General features: G+C 39.0%; 1 protein-coding gene across 1 annotated transcript in view; it reads right to left on the bottom strand.

The window, feature by feature from the left end:
• Positions 1 to 23256, bottom strand: part of IL1RAPL2 (interleukin 1 receptor accessory protein-like 2) — a 921055-nt gene that overhangs the window by 137433 nt on the left and 760366 nt on the right. The window lies entirely within an intron of this gene.

The following is a 23256-nucleotide window of genomic DNA, read 5'->3' as shown; positions in this document are numbered from 1 at the left end:
CCTGGTCTATGTCCTATACTAACTGTGTTTGACATTCTTTATTTATGCATACAGAACTGGGGTACAGCCCACAAGTGCAGGGGCGGTAAAAGGATTCACCAGAGACAGAATGGGGAGCAGAACAGGCAGACTGACCAAGTACACTATTGAGGGGAGCAGCGGATGAGACAGGAGAGGACTGCTGGGCCATGTGAGTCACCTCCCTCACCAGGGAACAAACTGCTGAAGTAGCTGCAGCTAGTTTCATAATGCTGCACTTTAACCCAATGCACCACCAGGGAGGAACTGAGGTTGCCAAATATGGGATTTGGGGTAGAAATGTTTATAGTCTGAGTTGTCATCAATGTCCCACTGAATAATCTTAAAAATAGTTTTATCTATCAACATGTAACTATTGAGGAATACAAACATGGTTTTACTTGAAGCAAGTGAGTTGGAAAAGCAACTGTGCTTTAGTATTTTGGGCTGGGGAAGGAGGGAGGGAGAGAAGTAAAGGGGAGGGAAAGAAATAAGTCCTATTTATTGGTGTGCATGGCAAAAGAATAAGGTCTGGATTTCAAGGGCTGTTAGTGTGTTGGCTAGCAGTGCAATGATCTGTGGAGACAGTACAACCATTTCTAATTCCTTTGTCCTGGGTTTAGACACAAACCCAGTATTTTGATTTGCAGTATTTTTATCAACCTGTTGATGTTTTATGGTAATACTAATAGATGATAACATAAAGGGATGTTACTGTGAGAATCAAGTATTCGTTTTATATTTTCATAGTTGGGTTATTTGACCGAATTCATGTGCTTTCTTGAGTTTTAGTTCTTATTGTATGAAATATTAATACTGCACAGGTTTGAAAAGAGAAAGATAATTAATAAACAGTAATTTAGTTAGGATTACTTTAACTTATTTAATTAAGTTTACTCAGAGTAGTCCCAATGCTTAGTAGTAGTAGCAAGTAGCAGTAGTATAAATATTTATAGTACAATTATTTATTATTTATTCTCCTTGTCATTTTTTATTCTCATCCTGGAATTTCAGTGACTACTAATTACAAACTACTGAAATCCATGGTGGAAACCAGTTTGCTAATATTTCCCTAGATCAATAAAAAAGTAAATGTGTTTGGTTATCATTTTTAAAGTTAAAACAAAGATTAATACACTTTTAAAAGTTTTAGCCATGGGTGTATGTAAACTGTTGTCTTCCTTATGTGAATTGATTTTCGCAGATGAAAAACTACCATGAGGGGCCCTCCCTGGTGGCACAGCAGGTTAAAGAACAGCACTAAGAAGCTAAAGCCACTTCAGCATGAGTTTGGTCCCCGCCTGCCCCGGAGGTGACCACATGGCGCAGCAGACGGCTCCTGACCCACCCGCTGCTCCCCTCAGCAGTGTACTTCATCGATCTGCCTGTTCTGCTCCCTGCTCTGTGTGTGGTGAATCCTCTCACAGTCTCTGCACCTCTGGCCTGTATCCCAGTTCTGTATGCATAAAAAAAAAAAAAAAACTACCATGAGATTTGCATTTTTACCTTAAAGTAAAAACTAAAGTCATTTCTATCATAAGACAGATGTGAAAAGTTACTTGGGGGTAAAAACAAAGACAAAAACCTCGTTAAGCACTGATATTCCTAAATGCCAAGTGTAGATGTAACTGGCCAGTAGAACATTTTCCCCCAGTGGAAATCTCATCCACAGGAGTTGCAAGTCAAGCAAGTCAAGCAGTTGGCAAGTACCAGGAGTCTGACTCTAATGTGATTCCTGAGGATAGAGAACACAGGATACTTAGTAGCTGAAGTTTCTATTCAGTGGGATTTGATTCCTGAAGAAGCAGAAAATGAATCTCAATTACAACATTGCCCTACAAAATGGTCCTTGAGGAAACACAGCCTCATTATTTTATTCATTTATTCAACAGTGATGTATCGAACATACAGTTCTAGAAAGTTATCTAAGGAAGGGTCTGTTCTACAGACTTTCAGATCACTGATAGAGGTTCAGTGTTTAAACAGTGATAGGAAAATTATGCATTGCTCTGATATGTATCAAGACTAGAGTTTGGCTTCTTCTCCCCTTGTATTTAGTGATAGTGTGCAGTCAAGGGGTCAACAGCTTTGAAAGCTTTTCCCAGCCACACTGAGCTCCAATAACATTTTCATTAGGATTTTCTTGACATCTCTGTTTCCTTATCATTGGTATTTTGGATTTTAGAAAGTTATACTAAAAAGGAAATATTCCAATTCTAATGAGGCAAACTGTATTACGTCACATAAAATATTATCCACTATGACTTAAAGTGACTTAAAAACATAATTATAAACACTTGTAGGAAAAAATGTCAATTGTAAATATTAAACCATCACACCAAGCCTGGCAGGCCTGGTCTATGTCCTATACTAACTGTGTTTGACATACCACTTAACCTTGAATACAGTAGGTGATTCCTCCCTTGAAAAACATATTTTGTTTCAGGATCTATCCCCAAAGTGAGACAAACATATATATTTAATGATGTGCAAGCATGTTCATGGCCAAAAACACCTAAAGTCTTTCTGCTGTAGATTATAAAGAAAGCCTTATACAAAGAGTGAAACTCTTTCTACCACTGGAAACATCTTGATCTCTTCAAGACTCACATAATCTCGGGGTAATGGAAATCTCATCATTGTGTCTTGGGTACTAGGATTTGCTGTTGGTAGTAATGGTGATGGTGGGGGAATAGAGGAGCTGGCCAGTAGACAGGAAACTATTATATCCTGGCACTTTAAACTACTTCAATACAGGGTTATGGGTAGTGTGGGTACATGCTTTCTCATGGATCAGTGTGGTCAGGAAGATTTGCCCTCAGTTTGGTTGAGGACAGATAAAAGCTCATATTAAAAAAAAAAATGACATGGAATCAACCCAAATGCCCAAAAGTAGATGACTGGATTAAAAAGATGTGGTGCATACACACAATGGAATATTACTCAGCAATAAAAAAAGATAAACACATGCCTTTTGCAGCAACATGGATGGAGCTAGAAGGGATTGTGCTTAGTGAAATAAGCCAGATAGAAAAGGAAAAATACTGGATGGTTTCACTCATAGCAGGAATATAAAGGACCAGGGGAGAAAATAATAATAATAATGAACAACTATATACCAGCGACATTTTATGGGGGTGGAGTGGGGAATGGGATTAAAAATGTGGGGGGAGGGAAATGCACTGGACTATGGTGATGGCACATGGGTGATTTGGTGATGGGAAGCCCATGGGGATTACAACTGAGATGGAAAAAAGCACAAAATCATGTAAAAATAAACTATTGTATTATAAAAAAAAAGACTGTTAAGTCTATCACAACTTTGTATACTTAGTGTCTAGTGTGTTGGAAGAAAAGGAAAGTAGAAAAGGTAGATAGCCTTTGATTTAACTACAACCTAGTTGAGGTGACAAACACACAGATTGTGGTAAATCATGTTTTGCTGAGTCAGTGCCATCAGTATTTAGCAATACTCAATGATAATATGTAAGTAAGTTTTAGGCATCTTGTTTTTTTTTTTCAGTTATTTCTAGACGTAACATTCTGCTAATATCTCACAGACCCATCTAAACAGTTTATTCTTCAGCTCAATTACCAATGACATGCTCTGCCTATATTTGGAACTTGATGAAATTTTATGCAGTAAAATAAGTTTTGGTAGTTGCCTTCTGTAAAAGAATTAAATCTATATTGGTTTGTATTATTCTAATACTCTCATACCATCTGCTACTTCTGGGGCAATTTACCATCAAGACTACCTAACAAAACAAGGTCATAAAGTCATTAAGATATTACACAAACACATGTTCTATCATACAACTAAGTCTCATCGCCCCAATAGAACATGAGTTCCTCATGTTCAAAAGAAGTGATGTGTCTAAGTCTTCTGTATATATCCAAGGAGACTTACACTGGTATGTGTATGTACAGCGTGCACACACTGTATACTTAGTGACTTACTGGAAGTTTGGTATATATATTCAGAAGACTTAGTAATTGCACTAGTGGATGATTCACTTAATGTGTATAAGAGTCAGGGGATGCTTTAATAAATTGCACCTATTAGTGTGGTGTACGGAAAGCTTCTTTTCCCCACCATCCACTGAGCAATGTGCATTGTTGCAGTCTAACACATTTGTACCATATGCCACACAGAAGAGCTCGGGTTTCTCCCAAGTGTGCTAAATATTACTGTTTTACTTCTCTAAATACAGCATTAGCATAATTCCGATTACACATTGAAATACCATCACAGACAGCAAAGCAACCACTCAACACTCCACACACTCACTTGCTATCCAGCCTCCCTCTGGACCTTCCAGATTCCATTCCTGATAGAAAATTAAAACATGTTCCTCTTAGTTGATCCTACCAAACTGACGAAGCAAACATCACTGAGTTGTGAATCTTATTCTCAGACATATGATTATCACCCAAAGTTTGGATGTCAGTTCTTTTGGATGAGTCTGGCTAACAGTGACCTGTGAGACAGAAAGACGGGGCTGGCACAGACAGACCTTGCTTGGCCTGGTAGCCTACAGCTCCAGTGGTCATTTTTACATGTCTTCTCTGCAGACTCCTTTCCCTTGGCATAATAAAGGTATTCAAGCTTTTTCCATTTCAATACATACACGATTAGTGACCTTGTTGCACAATGGTAGCGCATCTGACTCAATACATATACCATTTACTTAAGATTCTGCCTAGCTATCAAAGTATTGGGCAGGGCTGGCTCGCAGGGCCAGTGCATGCAGGTTCACATGGAATTCATGGACGACAAATCATTCCATCATGCACCATGCAAAAGGCCCTGTTCCTGAGGGCGTCATACTCACTCTTTTGGAGTCAGAGCAAGAAGCTAGAAGGATGTGCTGAACTTGGTGCTGGGTCCTGGAGGATGTCTGGGAGGACAACCCCCTGGGAATAGCCTGTCATTGTCAATAAGCCATTTATATTGAGGAAAAAAAAAATCTGCCTAGCTGTTAGCTTTTCTAGAAAAAATTACTTGAAACATTAGTTGATGTTCACTGTTTTTCTTTCCTTCCCAATCGCTGCTTTCAACAAAGTCACCAGCGACCTCCATGTTTACAAATTCAAAGAAAAATCTTTCATTTAACTTTACTACTTGATATCTTAGGTATTTGAAATTTTCTAGTAAATTTTCCTTTTCTCTAGAATTTCCTGATACTCCCTTTTCTCTTTTTATCTGCTCACAGATGGCTACTTAAAAAAAAATTATTCATTTATGCATACATAACTGGGGTACAGGCCAGAGGTGCAGGGGCAGTGAGAGGCTTCACTAGAGACAGAGTGGGGAGCAGAACAGGCTGACTGACAAAGTGCACTGCTGAGGGGAGCAGCGGGTGGGTCAGGAGAGGTCTGCTGCACCATGTGGGTCACCTCCGGGGTGGGGATCGAACTCTTGCTGAAGTGGCTTTAGCTTCCTGGTGTTTGCTTTAATCTGCTGCGCCACCAGGGAGGGCCCAGAAGGCTACTTTTTAATGCTTTCTTGTACTTCTTTAAATACTGCAGTTACACCTGGTGCTTATTCTCGACCTCCCCTTGTTCTTAGTCTACACAGGACTGATGCAAAACAGACAACCCATTCAAAATATGGGCAAATCATTCGCAGCAACATGGATGGAGCTGGAAGGGATTATGCTTAGTGAAAGAGGCTAGAAGGAAAAAGAAAAATATCGGATGGTTTCACTTTATAGGAGGAATATAAAAGAAGCAAATAAGGGGTCAGGGGAAAATAACAGTAATAAATAAAAAACAAACAAAAAGTATCAGGTAACTATAAATCAGAGACATTCTGCAAGGCAGGGGAGGTAGAGGAATCCATTCACCTATTCAAAGAAGTCGCATTGATTCTGTCTTGTTAGCAGCACTAGCATCTGTTTTTGTTGACCTCATTTGTACTTTATTCTTTACCACCTTGTTTAAGATATTCATCATTTTTTGCCTAGCTAGCAATACTCTCCGAAGTCACTTCCTTCCAATCCATCTGCCATACTCACATGGGTGTGGGTTGTGTGAGTGCACTGAATTAAAAACCTTTCATGGTTTCCCGTTTATTTCAGGGTAAAGTTTATGTTCTCTAGCTAAATAACAAAGCTCTCCATGACCTCTATCCACTATCAGTTCTATACATGTGCACTAATTCCAGCCGTATCAAAAGGTTTAATTTTCCCAAATATTTAAATGTTCATTTTAATGCAATATAGTGGGATTAACATTTTTCTGTAAAGAGCCAGATAGTACATAATTCATGCTTCATCAGTAATAGTATCTGTTGCAACAACTTTGACAGTATTGTATGAAAGCTGCCGTAAGTAGTACAAAGACTGAATTAATGTGTACCAATGCTTTCTAATAAAACATTACTTACAAAAACAGAGGCTGGTCAGATTTGATCTTTGAATCATGATTTGCTGATTCTTGAACAAGGAACCATATCATATATATATACATATATATATATATATAACCTGTCTTAAGTCCTATACTTAGAGCTAAGAACTAATATTTATGTCAGTTAGGATTTTCAAATATGGGGTATGCTTAAACCAAGGTACACCTGTACTGAAGTTAATATGTGAAAGTTACCATTAAGCTCAGAAACATCTCAGACCACAAAGTACTTAGTTTGCATCCATGAACAAGCTTCCTGGCCTTAATATTGATGAAAGCTTTCCTAAGCATTTTATGAGTCTGTACTTTCACCTTGAAAATAAGCTATCTTCTAAGAGTTCTTTGCTTCATTGGATTTGACATATTTACTTACATCTGTGGTATATTTTCTTTTTTCTTGATGTTAAAGTTCCTTGTAAAACATTTCCTGTCTGTTTCTAGGTATTTGTACTTCCAAAATAGGGAAGAAATCCAGAGTCTGGTAAATACTGGACATGTCAGTACACCGCTGAGGGGAACAGTGGACAAGAGAGGAGTGGTCTGCTGCGCCATGTGGTCACCTCCAGGGCGGGGACTGAACTTGCACTGAAGTGGCTGCGGCCAGCTTGCAGAGCTGAGTCCCAACCCCTTGTGCTACCAAGGAGGGTCCACTTAATTTTCTTTTTAAAGAAAATGATGTTATAAAATACATTTAGGAGAAGAGCAGAAGGCCACAAACTCATTTAGAGTTTGCTTGCTGGAGGAAAGGGACTATCATCCCTCATGATTCATCTTCTTGAGCATGGTTGCTCTTTGAGTTGGCAGCTTTAACAGAAAACAATGTGGTGACTGCTGTATTTATGGCTATTATCTTTTATTTCTGTATCTCGGTTTCTGTCTCAGTGTCATCAGAGCATCTATCTCTCTGTCTCTACCTCTGACTCATCCTGTCTCTTCTCTCTGTCTCCTTCCTTCTCTTTCACACACCTACACATATATACATACACACAAATGGACAACATTTTGAGTTTTATAATCTTCTATTTAAATTATGCTAATATGCCCTCAGACCTGTTAGCAGAGGGCACCCTTTGCAAAAATCTAACAAATAAAGTACTGAAGACGACTGACTCCATGACCGCAACTCTCTGTTTTTATTATTATTTTTTTTTCAGGCTTTATCTTACTGTGCAGGGAACTCTCCATAAATCTCTGGGGAAAAGCCATAGGCTACAGATTTTTAGCAAAAATTACCCAAGGGAAAAAATAGTATGAAATTTCTACTGCATCAATAATGTTACATTTTAACAAATTCTGTAAAACTTGCAGGCTAAGAAAGTGTTAAGACAAATTGACAAGTGAGATTTTATGTATTGGTCTTCCAGATTCACCCACAAATAAGGTTATGATAGAAGAGACCAAGTAATTCTGAATGGCATAATCCATTGCAGTAAGATTAATGATTCAAATGTAAATGAATTTCTAAAAAGAAAGGGGATTAAAGAATACCCACCAGTAGAGTCTGATAAGGTGCTTTTATTTAGGTGGAAGTCCTCTGGTCTTGCCTGTAGGCAAAGTTCTCCACTTGGGGTCTAGATTATTTATAATCATTAAAACAAATTATTCTGATTCTCTGTTAGAACCATGACCTACAAATGTGTACTGTTTGTGAATGTGTATGAAAGTTCCTTGCCTGTGTGTCAAAGTGTGGATCACGCTCATGCTTTTCATAGTCCATGGACCTCAAATCTAAGCAAGTTGTCCCATAAATTTACAGCTTAAGCCTTGAGGGAGAATACTGCTCTGGTTTCATACTTAGTGAAGTGTTTGATTCATTGCTTTGCATCTCTCTGTGGGTACCAGTCCCTTTCATCTCCCCCTTTAACTTGGAAAGCGAGTATGTTCAAAGCTGTGGCTTTTAGGCGCATTTTTCCTTGTAGTAGCAGCTGGCCTTAAAGATTCCACTGAAAAACATTCTTTTAGAATCGAAGTGAGCAATTTTCTACCTCTCTCTCTCTCATTTCTATCTCCAATTCTAGAGATTAGATGCTTTCAATCACTTGCTGCATTCTCTCCCTCAGTGCATCTGACCAGGCAGATCAAGGGGATGGTAGTTCCTCTGGAGATATTTGGGGCAGAATAGAAGGGCATTTGCAGAGTGGATGCTCAGAGACATCATGGGATCTGGGGTCCTTGCCCGCAGGCAGGGGTGCAACTCATCCGGTATCAGGTTACGTATTTCCTCTTGAGCGTCTGCATAGTTTCTTCCCAGTTTGCCTTTCTCTAGTCTGTTTCCCTAGAATAGCTAAAAACCACTTTTTACTTCAATTTATCCCCATCCTTTTACTCTTTTATATAAACAGAAAACAGAGGTTTAAAGTCTCCTTTGAAAAATCTTTTTTCATTGACACTATTTTGGTTACCCTTCAAACCACAACTTCTCAGACTGCGTCGTTTTCAGATGTTTTTAAACATGTGTGTTCTAGGTTTCTCAAACCTCTTTGCAATCATTTTGTCAAAGGATTATCTTAAGAGAAAGGCAGCCAGTAGTGAAAAGAGGAGAGATGTTGATTGAGAGGAGAGAGTGTGGAAAGACATATACTGTTCCAGCGCTACCATCTCCCATTTGTCAGTTAAAAACCTGCCTCTTCTCTCCCTCATGCCATACATAGAACCTCTTACTTGGGACTAATTACTGCACCCAACAAAGCCCTTCATTCCTCTCCCAATAATTCATGCTAATCACCCTTGCCCTCCTTCACACAAACCTTCGTACTACTAAAGATCTACCCTTCAGCAGTTTGGATGGGCATCAGAGCAAAAGCTTCTGATTCACAATGTTGTCATCCCTTTCATTTATGGGCAAAACCACAACATGCGGTTCCTACATGCAAACACAATTACTTTCCGCTTCAAACTATCATAGGGTCATATTACTTCAGAATAAAGTCTATTTTGGTATTTAATCTAATCATAGAGGCTGTGCATGGTCTTCTTGCTTATTTCTTTGGTTTCAGCAACTGTATGTCTCCATTCATACCCCTTTGTATGGCGTTATTTGTGGTTCCTCACCCAGGTCACACAAGTGGATGTTTTCATACAGGTTCACTTGTTTTCCCCTCTACCTGGATAATTTTCTTTGGCATTTCTGCCTCTAAATTGCTTAAACATTAGCATCTCTTTTGGAACAATCTCCCAGGCAGCTTTTTTTTTTTTAAATCCATTCTTTTATCTTATTCACTTCTTTAGATATAGAACATTTCACGTGCCTGCCCTAATTCATTCAAGCCACTTGCTCACGGAGCAACATACTAGATTTAAGTACCAGGTTCTTCCATGTTCAGGCCCTCACTGATGGCACAACGGGTTAAAGTGCAGCATTACAAAGCGAGCTGCAGCCGCTTCAGCACCAGTTTGATCCCCGGCCCCTGAGGTGACCCACGTGGCACAGCAGACCTCTCCTGACCCACCCGCTGCTCCCCTCCCCTCAGCAGTCAATTTCAGTAGATCTGCCTGTTCTGCTCCCCACTCTGTCTCTGGTGAATCCTCTCACCACCCCTCTGGCTTATACCCCAGTTCTGTATGCAAACATACTTTTATTTTAATATCCATGTTCCAGTTGTGGAGCTGATGATTTTATTTCTCAAAACAAAGTACTTTGTTTTGTTTTCCTCTTGTCTGGTCTCCAGCCACACGAATTACTACAAAGCAAGTAAGGATGGCAGCGCTCAGACTCTGACATGACATGCTGAAGATGTTCCTGCAGCCAAATTACTCTCCATCGGTTGCTTACTTCGTGGAACATGTCCCATACTCACATTTGCTCCCGACGATCCTCCAGCCTCTGCTTCTCATTTCTTTGCCCCCTTTCCCTTTCCTTGCTAGCAGCAGGTGGTCAATGGTGTCTTGGAAAGAGAGCCTGGCAACAATTCAACCCAAAGTAACATAAACTCTGCTTAATTAACTATTATTTGCCAAGTATAGACCTTGGTGGGTGACTAGGTTTTTCCATGCTGAATGCACAGATGGCCAGAGCTGAGTGTGGAAGTACTATGTGGGAATGTGCTACAGACAATAGCCAAGCAGGTGAGCCCTACTCTCGTTCAGTAATATTCAGTTCAAGTTTTTTGTGCTTTGTTTATACACTGAGGTTAGAATTCTTGGAATACAGTGGTTCAGAAGGTTGGTGGAGAAAATGTCACTGAGCCCCTTTTACAGGTGGACCACTGGTGAGAGATGTCGAGAGGGGATCTGCATGAGTCCCTGATAGCAAAATTGGAAAATACATAGCAGAATAGAATTTCTTGGTTAACTGGTCCTCAAACACAATGGGCTGACCATTATTCCTTTAAAATAAACTTCATTCATAACTTACTTACATTCAACTTCCAGTTCTAATTCGGTTTTCTATAGACAATGTGTAACACATTGTGCTAGCTGTATCAAAACCAACTATCAATTCCCGTGGCCCCCAAAGAACACTTTAACAGGTCCACATGTTCCTCTGAAAATGCAAATTTGCCCAATGCCTAATGAATTCACGAACACCTAGTTGTCAAGGATGTATAATAAATCCTTCAAAGTGTTAAGTTACTATAGCCTCTGAGACAGCATTTTACGAGAGAAAAAAAAAAACTGAGAAACTAAAAAGTGTTATCTGAAGAATATAAATGATGAAAGCTGACTCTCTCTCATTGACTCCATTGTCAGTTTCCCTTTGTGGGGAGTCACCTAAGGCTCTGTTAGAGATGGCACAGGCAACTTTCTTTGCTGCTTTGTCTCATATCCTGAAAAACCAAAACCTTCGTATGTGGGAAGAGAAGGGGATGGAAGGAAAGCAAGGTGAGGGGGAGCAGGAATGGGGTGAGAGGCCGACTTGCTGCTTGACCATAATAATGAAGTGATGAGCTGGCCACATCCCACAAGGGATCTGACCACATCCTGGTTTCTCCATACCACACAACAGCTATGACACGAGACAGCTAGTGTTCCGTTTGAATTTCTTTGCAAACATTGCCTCGTCAGCCTGTTATTCTGACATCCCACAGTGTCACTACCATACTATTAAAACGGGAAAGCTGACAGGTTTACAAAGTGTTTCTGAAGACAAAAAAGTAGTTATCAGATAAATGCATCCTCAAATACCCAAAGGGTCTTCAATTTCCCTTTTTATCTCTATAAAGTTTCCTTGCCTGCTTTTCCTAGGGAACCTGATTCAATGACAGTAGAAGTTACAGAAGAATATGCACTTAAAAAAATACAAAAAACTATTTATGCTTACAAAAACGCGGGTACAGGCCAGAGGTACGGGAAGGGAGTGGATTTACCAGATACTGAGTGGGGGACAGAAGAGGCAAACTGGCAAAGTACACTGCTGAGTGGAGCAGCGGGTGACCAGGAGAGGTCTGCTGTGGCATGTGGGTCACCTCCCTGACTGGGGATTGAACTTGTGCCGTAATGGCTGTTGATTGCTTCAGATTGCTGTGCTTTAACCTGTTGCCCCACCAGGGAGGGCCCATGATGCACTTTTCAAAGAATAAGTCACATGTAAACACCAGGTCTTGGTGGGGAGACTTGACATGACAATTCTTTAAACTCTCAAATCACAGCAATTCTTAAAAATTCACCTCGCTTGGTGTAGGAGGAGAGGTTTGGGAGGAAGATGCCATTAAAAATCCTTAAATCACTGACAGTCCTTTAGCTCTCAGAACTGATTAAATCATGTTTTTACTCTTTCTCCTTTAGCTATGTGCCTCTGTGTTCCACTGTGGGATTGTCTTCTTTTCTTTCTCTCTGGAGACAGCATGGTAATAGAAACAGCATAACTGGTAATAAGCTTGGTCCTCTGTGATCATGAATCCTTGGGGAATTTGCTTAGTCATCCAGTACCCCAATTTTCTTATCTACAAAATAGGTATGCATAGGGCTACCTAATCCTTTTGTTGGAAGGACTCCATGAGACTGTATGCGTAAAATAACTTACATGTTGAAAATGTTTAACTATGAGTCATTTTATTCCCCTTCGTATGGTTGTTATCAGGTACCTCGCCGTCTGCTTCAGCGACCATTTCTTTTCACATAGTCTTGTTGGAGCTTGCAGGGCTGAGACAATAAGCGCCTCCCTCTGCCTTTATACTAAGTCCAAAATGCTAAGTATCACAATGATATCAAACATATGATTTGGTTCTAGATTAAGTAAGCTCAAATCCCATCTCTGTCTCTTGGTTGCTGTGTTTCTTTGAGCAAGTTATTTTACTTCCTTTGGGCTCACTTCAGGTCCATTTGCAGAAGAAGATTTTAGCAAAGGTGGAAGGAAGTAATTCATCTGGGTGGCACATAACAGGTGTTCACTAAAAGTGCATTGTTAAAAACCAAATGTTTTCTTCGTAGAGAGGCCTTTAGTGATTGTGTTTACCATGCCTGCTTTTATTTCTGAACAATTATCACCACCTGACAAAGTATCTATTTATCTGTTCATATACATGTTTATTTTTATTCTTGCTCCCACTACCACAAGAACATAGCTTATATGAAGACAAACTTTAATCCCCAACACCTGAATTGTGTCTAGAACATAGTAGGCATTAAATTAACATTCATTGACTGGATAGATGAATGAATTCAACCTCAAGCATTTCAGTAAGAGGAGAATCTCAGCTATCTCCAGATCAGGAAGGCTACAACATGGCTTTCCTGTTGCTTGTAGAAAGAGCACACTAGCTAAACTGGGTGGGGACTAGAACACTTGGAAACTTCTCTAAGTATAGGCAGAATTCCACCTTACCTGGCAGCCTGGTTAGGAAGCCTCTAATTGAGTCGTCTAAGAGACGCATATTGTGTGACTTCAGAAACAAACAAACATACCTGTTTATTTTAAATCTGAAGAAGAGTTAAAGAAGATTGAAGATTTTTTAAGTAGTTTATCACCTCAATTAAGTAACCTTGCATCTCAAACCCTGCCTAGTCTATTAGTCTGCCAGAGCCAATCTAGCAGATCAGTGTGAGTCCAAACAGCTCTATGTAGAATGGGAGGGGGGAGTGAAAGGGTTTCACATCAAATGTCTCCAGCCATCTCCACTGTCGATGTGCACCTATAAATCACACAACAGTGACGTGCTATGCCTCAAAGTCAGATTGTTTTCTACTTTAACCCCAAGATCTATTAACTTTGTACCTTGCTGGGTATTGCCCATTGAGTAGTTTTTCCTTCTAATATAAAAATCTGCATTGTCTCCAAAGTTTTCCCTTTATTATTTTTAAGAAATATAGTGTAGCAAAGGTCAAGAGAGATTAGGCATTCACTCAGGGAGAAGTCAGATTACTGGGCAGTGGCAAATGAAACAGAGCCACTCAATCTACCAAATTGTGAGCAGAAATAGCTCTGAGCTTGAGCATTACTCATATATGCTTTATATGCATGACCTTCCAATGGCAGTAATGAATATCACTTTTCCTGTTGATAAATATTGATTCCTCTGTGCTAGTGGAAATCTCAAGTCCATTTTGAGTTGATAACTACCAGCTGTGGCTTATTATCAATGCCTCACAGTATGGATGGCTGCTTGGGTAACTTCTGTTCTCACCCACTTACCAATTCGTAGGCCAAGGCTTTCAAAGGAAATGTGGATTAAAGATTTCAGGCAGCACTTCTTCATGTTGGACCTGACTCCTAAGGTGAAGCTAAATCATAATAGCTTCTGAAGGGGAGCCGTGCCCACTGATAAATACGTGGCCATGTACTGACAGTACCCCTATCTGTGCAAGCATGTGATAATGAGTTTCCTATCCCTCCAAGTATGTAGTACCCCAGTCCCTTTTGAGGGATTCTGGAGGTGAGACAGTCTACAACTGACAATTTTTTGGAGACTAGGATTTCAGTGCAAGGTTTAAAACTGATCTGGTTTAAGGTTGATGGACTCATTGGCTCAAGTCAATGATGATGAGTGAAACCCATGATGTCATACATGAGTCATGAAAATAAAAAGCAGTCTGGTTTGATCAAGCCTGAAAGGAAATAAAACATTGGGATCATAAAAAATATTTGGTAATGAAAACGAAGTAGCTCACCTCTGGACTCTATTTCTCATATTTCTGCTTCTCTTACTTGGTTTCACAGATGATAAATTTATGATGGTGTCTTTGCTTTTTTTTTTTGAGGTTACTGTTGTTGCTGTTGTTTTTGTGATTGAAATAGAAAAGGATAAGAGAAGGGAGGATAAAGAATGGATAAATTGTCCAGAAACAACAACAACAACAACAACAACAAACAAACAAACAGCAACCAAATATTATTTTCTTCATGTTAGGGTGTCACAATAACATTGAGACAAAAGATTTTGTTCCCCTCTGTAAAGTGGGATGAAGAATACAATGCCAGTAATTTGATTAAACAGGCAGTGTGCTTCGTTTAAGGCATGGGCCTCAGGAAACACTGTAGTTAATAAAGTTTATCTTCATATTCACAGCCTGCCTTTCACCTTTGAGCTCCCTCTGGAGTCCATACACCATCTCAGCTCTGTGGGCTTGATTCTCTCAAGCTCTTTTCTTATCAAAACCTGCTTTGCATTTTCATTTTCAGCCAGTTGTAGTTGACTGTATGGCATGTTCCTTCTTCCAGGAGGACTTCTATGTAAAGGTCAAAGGACTTAAGTGAAAGAAGACATCTCTGGGACTAGAGTCAACCTAGGCAAGGCTGAATGGCGAATGGAACACACATGTAGACTAGTAGCTGTAGGTTTGTCCTCGCTCCCTTGAAATCCATCCATAGAATATATCTTTTTTTTTTTTTTTTAGATTTATTTATTTATTCACACAGAACTGGGTACAGGTCAGAGGTGCAGGGGCAGTGAGTGGAATCACCGGAGACAGAGTAGGGAGCAGAACGGGCAGATCGAGGAAGTACACTGCTGAGGGGAGCAGTGGGCGGCCAGGAGAGGTCTGCCGCTTTATATGGGTCACCTCCAGAGCAGGAGGGGATCGAACTCATGCTGAAGTGGCTTTAGCTTCTTGGTACTGTGCTTTAACCTGCTGTGCCACCATGGAGGACCCTGTCACAGGAATTATTTTTACAATAACAACGGGGGAATATTGTGACATATGCAGTACAGCTTCAGTGTCCAGGTGAGAAAGATTGGGATTAGAGTAACAGTCTCCCCATTCCTTCGACTGACACTAAAACAGAGAGATCTGAAAAGACTCTAAGTGCTATTTTGGTCCCAAACCAGGTTTGTATATTTGGAGCACAGAAGAACAGATTACCCCAAGCAAGAAATTCTGTTCCCACAGATGGCATGAAAGCAGTGAGGTGAAATTTCCAAGTGTCATTTTGGGGACCGGACATCAGCAAAATTGAATTGATGAATATGAAAATATTGTTTGTAAGCACAGGTGGCACACCTGCAGGAATTCTACATAATTGGGTGACACTAGGTGAATCAAGATATCCTGAAATATGAACGTGGAAATAATAAGATATATCAGCATCATTTAATTCACGTGGTTTTATCTGTAACTAATGGCCACAGAGGCCTGAGGTATCCACACTGAGGAGATGACTTTATTGATCTAGAACTTGTCAGGTAAGTATCTGAGTTTTCTTTTTCTTTTTCTCAGTAATAAAGATGGCTTTCAACATACAAACCCATAACCGCTTCATGAACCTCTATTTTGGTTAAAAGTACATATCTGTATCAGAGCTATCTTAGGAGAAGAGCCTAAAGCTAACTGGCCTTTGTAAGAATCAAACCCATAGCCTTGACCTCATCTGCTCCAACCATCTGAGTTAACTGGCTACGATCATTTTCCTTCTGAACTCTAGAAAATGAAGACTCAGTAATATAATAAAGGTAAGTGGGTTTATGAGTAAAAAATACAACTCTCTAAGTCCATAGCCCTAGGCTTAAAAGAGGCAATGTAAAATAAAGATTAATGTCTGCTCTGGGCAGGGATTAAACACTGTACTTTGAGATAAAGTGGAAGCCCTATCAAGAGAATAAAAAAAAATGTAATGAAACTTGAGCTAAACAGATTCAATTAAAAGACAGACTTCCTAAATCTATTTTCTATGATTATTTGTTTTTATTTGTAGGAGCTGATTAAGCAGTAGCAGATGTCACTAATACACAAATCTCATTACACATGTAAAATGTCTTCAGTACATAGAAGAAGGCCATGATTAGAACATTGCTGAAAGATACTGCTAACTACTTCCTATTTGATTTGAAAGGAAAATGTTACTTTAGTTTTCTGAAAGTGCATAAAGTTTGTGTCAAACCCTGAGTCACTTTCTGAGAAATCATGAAACTAAAATGAGGTGCTCCTTTTTGTTCAGATGAATAAATCTTCATTGAATGTCAATACATGCGCAGGATTCACATAGCAAAATCAAGTTGACCTTTGCCTTAAAGAACAAAAAGGGCAAATCAGTGAGAGTGGAGTGGGTTGGGAAGGGTCGGGGAGCGGTTTGTTCCCTTCTGGTCAATACAGAAATTACTTTATTCAGACAACATTCCCACATGAAGGTAGTAGGGAAGGAAGACTGTAAGATTTATGTCTCTTTGCAGCAGGACATTTTCTATTTATAGGTAACACCTTTGAGGTACCTATCATGGGCCAGGCATACTAAATATTTTGTCTATTTACTTGCTACCACAATCCTAAAAGATGTACTAACATAGTTCCATTTTACAGAAGAAAAACTGAGATCAAAATATGACAAGTCTTATCCAAGGCCACAGGGCCAGGAAAAGGCTGAAATGTGACTTGATTCCATGCAGCTGACCCCAGGGTCTACTCAACCACAGCACCATGGTGGTCCTCTCACTGCAGGTGATGGCAGTATTTTGGCTGTGAAACTTTAGTCATAATTACTTTACCAGGTTGAATGAAAAAACACCTTTAAGAAGTACATATATAATAAAAGAAAACATCCCAAAGACAGTGTTATACATGCTTCCTTCTCAACTTCTGAGGCAAGTAAATAAAAGCAGTGCAGATTATTAACAAGTCGACAGTTTTAGAGAGTACACAGCAATTTCCTGTGAAAGCGTAACATATTTGTCCAGTGTCATGAACTATTCAAAACTGTATGGATTGCCAACTAGCAGGGTCATGAGGAGCGTTACTATTCCTCTCTTATTCCATCTGAGATTCACTTTATGTAAGCCTCAAGGACATGAAAATGGGCAATTATGTTAATGCTTGGAGTTGTGATCCAGGGTGGAATTAAGAGGCAAGCCCTTTGGATTGGTCCCCTTCTATTTCAGGAAAAGGGAGTAACATGGAAACTGTAAAGGGACAGTGTAATTTCTTGCCCAAATTAAATGGTACTCATAATACATAATTTTTGAATTAACAGAACATAAGCATCAAGAAGTTGTTTCTGTTCCCCGTAAAGCTGCTAACATTTGTATTTACTTAAACATATGTAGACTCCTGGAATTTCTTTTGAGATCTGGCAGAATGTAATATTTGTGTCAGGAAAAAAAAAAAAAGGAGTTTCTGGCTAGGTTTACATTGTATTATTCCAATGTCTCTCTTTATTTCATGTAACAGGCTTTGGGTCAATGGTCTCTCATCTCCTTGGAAATATGACAGCTTACCACTAACAGCAATGTCAGGGAAGAAGAGGATTGCGAACAGACGGCCCAAAGTTAGAACATCTGCAGCGTGACTCTAAATCTTCTCAGAGTCACAGCAAACATTATTCGATTCTTTTTATTTTTCTTAATGCAATCAAAACTTTCAACTTCAAGCAACCAATAAACAAACACAAACTCATGCAAGATATGCAAAGGAAATTTTGTATAACCTTGTTTTGTAACAATATGGCAAAAGACTACATGAAGCAGGACACTATCACATGTGTTTCCCTGATCCTCTTAGGAATAATCTGGTAGTAAGAGAAATGTTTGCTGTCTCATATTTCCTTATTATACCCAATTTGTTTGTTTCCTGTATTGGTTTCCATAATATTTAGTTAAGATATTAATTAGTTTAAATACGACTTTGATGTCTATAAAGTTTGGTGAATCATCAATTAAACATTAATAAAATATGCTATGCAAAATAAGTACGAAAGGAAATGCTGAACCTTTTCTAGAAAATGCTAATTATTAGGCCAATCGCATACATATTCTCAAGTTTGAGGTTATTTTTATTCCTTCAAATTCCTTGTGTGTACAGGATTTATCAATAGAAGTTACTATGCAGACAATGAGTGAGGAGTTTAAGGGGATATAGTAATTCATATGCAACTTGGATGGTGTTATGGTATTAGGGCTGGTTTAATATAGGGAATGCTATGAAAATGTTGGAAGGAGGTTGTTATATTCACCAACAATCCCAAGAATAAAAGTGCAGCTTGACTTAAATGCTCAAGAAATAGTCTAATGTCCTTAAATGGTTTTTGATTTCTAAATGACCTTGAATAAATGACTTATCTTTTGGATCTCAGCTTCCCTTGTGGGAATAGCCAGTCAGCGTTCTTCCTATCAAGTAGGTGTAGGTAGATCATTATCTATATAATTATATTTAAAAAGAAAATTCTTAATAATGGTATAGCCGATGCCTAACCATTTCAGCTAGGCCAAAGGAATAAGAATATATATATAAAACTTTTGGTAATGTTACCATCTGACATGGTAAATCTGAGAGCGTGAACATAACACCCATTAATTTTACTAGCTCTTTTATAGTAAGGCACTGTCCTAATTTGGGGAGAGGAACATGAATGATGGATAACGCTTCTGGTTTAAAGAGGGGAAAACTAAATGACAAACAGTATTTTGGCCTATCTGATCACATCTTTCCAAAGGCCTCTGAAGTAAATGACTTTACTGACCACTGGCTACTAAAGGTACATAATACAAATGAGAAATGAATAAAATAGGAAATGCATTGTAAATTCACAAAGGTCTAAAGCTTGCTCTTTAAAGAAGCTAAAAATATCATATAATTTGTCTAGAACTCCCAATAATCTTTCAGACAAAAGAACAATTCATACATATGTAGTTTTACCCAATGAGGAAAGCTGAATATAATTCTCAATAACAGCTTTAATTTCCAAAGCTTTTCTCCAAAGCTAGTTTCAAGTGTCCTTATGTTGGGATGGGGTGGGCAGGGGAAGGAGAGTGTAAATGCAAGAGACTACCAAAACCCTCAGAGTTTATCTATATTTCAACTATTAAGGAACTACTACTGTTTGCAATACCCTTTGATCCAACTGGGACTGGCAAGAAGCTAGATTTTATGCTAAGGCAAAGAGCGAAGCCATCTCAAATTTTCAAGAGAAAATTTGGGGACTTCTGCTATAGTCCATGAAGGAGTGACTGGTACTGGAGTTTTTCACCATAAACAACTGGACAAGTGGACAAAAGATATATAGTAACTATTTTCAAATGGACAAAAGACAGCAGAGGACTTTGAGTCCTGAGTAAAGGGAAATACACAAAGTGATGCTGACAGTTACCCTGACTTTAAGGCCAAATAAATTATTTCAACTGTGCCACTGGGCAGGAGAACCCAAGCAGAGCATGGTGATCTTGCTGAATTGAAGAGGTGAGACAGAGGATTGAAGTTTGTGCAGGCTGAAGTATCTGGAATTTGTAAGTGTCTGGGATTTGTAAGGTAGAGTACAGGAGAGGATGGAGCTACTCAAAAAACAGCTCCACAAATCTCCATGTATTCCTCTCACATCTTTGTAATAATATTTAGCAGCACCCTTTAGAGTAAATCTCTACAAGGCTGGTCAGGATATCTAGCAGGGAGCTATAAGACGAAGGATTCCCAAACTTCACACAGGGCTATGAAACATTTTGAATTCTTTTTTCTTTTTTAAAATATTTATTTATTTATGCATACAAGAACTGGGGCAATGGCCAGAGAAGTGGGAGGTGAGATGATTCACCAGAGAGAATGGGGAGCAGAACAGGCAGACTGACTGAAATACAGTGCTGAGGGGAGCAGTGGGGAAGACAGGAGACGTCTGCTGTGCCATGTGGGCCACATCCCTGGCCAGGTATTGAAGTGCTGCAGTGGCTGCAGATAGCTTCATAGTGCTATGCTTTAACTTGTTGCACCACCAGGGAGGGCCCATGTTTAAGTTCTTATCAACCAGAGTGGATAAACTCACTGAATGGTGTAGTCAATGAGTAGAGATTCAGAAAGTCTTGCCTTAGTAGTAAAGTGAAATTTCTGACTAGGAAAATCAATTAATGGAAATATGTCCCAAAATAATAGAGATTATAGCATTATCTTACAAGCACATTTTAAAAAGCTATTAAAAACAGAATTAAGGATTTAAAGGAAAATATTAGCACAATGAGGACAGAAATGAAAGGTATAAATAAGAACTAAACACAACTAGACCCCAAAAGAGAAAAAAATCACAGGATGGTATTAACAGAAAATTACTCATCACAGGGGCAAAGAGCAATAAACTTTCAGATTAAGTTACAGAAACTATTACAACAGAAGGACACTAAAATAAAAAAAGTTAAATAGGTCACCAGTGACTGGTGGAAGAATATCACAAATCTGAGTGTCCAGAAAGAGTAGAGGCAGAACATTATATGAAGTCTAAAATACTGGCTGGAAGTCTTCCAGTTACAATTAAATATATCAGCCACAAATTTGAGAAAGCCAATGAATCCCACACAGAATAAATACAGTAATGTGCCAAGAACATACAATCAAATTATTGAAAACCAGCAACAATGAGAAACAGTTAAAGGCAGCCAGATGGCTAAAAATGGTTCCTTGTCCTCAAAGGGTACTATATTTCTAGAATCCTTGGTTAAAAACTTGCTGAATGTTTTTTTCACCTTTATTGGGATATAACTGATGTATAATATTTTGTATGTCTAAGGTGTAAATTGTGTTGATCTGATACACTTATATATTGTTAAGTTTATTATCATCATAGCATTAACTAACATCACCATCCTGTCACATAAATATCACTTTTTTGTGTGATAAGAACATTTAATGTCTTCTCTTTTAGAAACTTTTCCAGTATATAATGCAATGTTATTAACTACAGTCACGATGCTGCACATTAGACCCCCCAGAAAAATATAAGTACTCTTTTGAGGAGAACATATTGTACAATTCAAACTGTCCTGTGTAGGAGTTTCAGGATTACTTTGGAATAGAGCATTTGATATAGGTCATGGTCATGAGCCAACTGGCACATCTTACGTTAATGTGAACGGGCCTTCCTGTACAATGCAGCCACAGGCTAAGTGTTACTAAGAGCAGTTTAAAAAGCATACAGTAGAAAATGCATCAACTTTGAAATTTTGACTCGGGATGATGACTGTCCTGAGACTAAGGATCCTGGTTTGAGGGTTCAGGGTTGATGATAAAAGCTTTACAAAATTGGGAAAGCACCTAAAACCTAACAGAGTTGGTATATATATATATGTGTGTGTGTGTGTGTGTGTGTGTGTATAAATTACATCATTCCTGAATTTTGTATCTTTATTTATCTCAGTTGTAATTCCCATGGACTTTCCACCACCACTCACCCATGTGCCATCACCACAGTCCATGTGGATTTCCTGCCCCAGTTTTGATCCTGTTCCCTCTCCACCCCTGTAGAATGTCTCTAATTCATAGTTGTTAGTTGAAATTTTTTACTTAATGACAATTACTATGTATGTACCCACACACACACACACATGTATTTTTTTAAATTTCTGGTTTATTTCATTAAGCCAGAGTTGGATTTTTAAGTTCAGCCTTGTTGAAATAGCTTATATACCCCTAGGAACTAAGCCTAAGATTTCCAAGTCAGCCCCTCGAGTGATCAGTGTTACATTGAGATATGGAATAAAAACCATATATTTAGGGTTGCAAATATGGGAGATTTCAATAAACTCTTGATTTGCATAAAAAGATAACAAGAGTTCTTTTTAAAGAATATAAATAAGACAATATTATCTAGGCTTATTATTTAAACACACAGTAATTATCAATCCCCTGACTAAACTGAGACTTCTGAAACTATATTATTAAGGAAACATGTAACTTAAAAAAACAAACAAACAAAAAAAACCCCTAAGCATTGGATTGGCCAATGCTGGTAAATCATTTGTAGCTGTTGAATTAAAATTCCTATTAGTGGCCCTTCCCTGGTGATGCAACCATTTAAGGAGCAACACTGTGAAGCTGGCCGCTGCCTCTGCAGTATGAATTAGATCCTTGGCTAGGGAGGTGACCCACAAGCCCCTCCTGTCTCACCTGCTGCCCCTCAGCAGTTCATTTCAGTAGATCCTCCAGTTCTGCTCCCTACTCTGTCTCTGGTGAATCCTCTCAGCCCCCTATACCTCTGGCCTGTACTCCCAGTTTGTGTGTGCATAAATAAATAAATCTTTAAAAACATTTTCTATTAGATACTCCCTCCTTTTGCCAGTGTGGATGTCCCAGTGAGAGCCAGTTTCATCTTGGTTTGCTTGCTCCACTTCCCAATGTGCCCCCTTCAGATAATCCCTACTGCTTGGCACAGCTTCTCTGAAGATCCCCTACTTACTGATCACAAAGTAGCTCCTGAAATGCACAGCCACTCGTGCTCCTCTGGGCCATGTTTTTCCATGGTTATCTTCTTTCTAACCACCCCACTATGGTTTATTTCTTCTCCAGGGAAGCTCAAATTGAGTAAGAGATCTCTTCCACCTATTCACTCAGCTCTGCTACAGATAATCTACAAATGTCTACTAGCAAATTCTGGTTAAAACTGCTTAACTAGTGAAGGCAATTTTTTTTTTTAATTTTTCAGGGCAATCTTTCTTACTGTGAACATTTCCAAAAATAGCTTGCCACATGGCCCTCCCTGGTGGCACAGCG

Source organism: Condylura cristata, unplaced genomic scaffold, assembly GCF_000260355.1.
Source record: "Condylura cristata isolate star-nosed mole 26May11 unplaced genomic scaffold, ConCri1.0 scaffold00019, whole genome shotgun sequence".
Classification (NCBI taxonomy): domain Eukaryota; kingdom Metazoa; phylum Chordata; class Mammalia; order Eulipotyphla; family Talpidae; genus Condylura; species Condylura cristata.
Note: the sequence above shows the minus strand (reverse complement) of the source record. Positions and strands in the feature narration are given on the sequence as shown.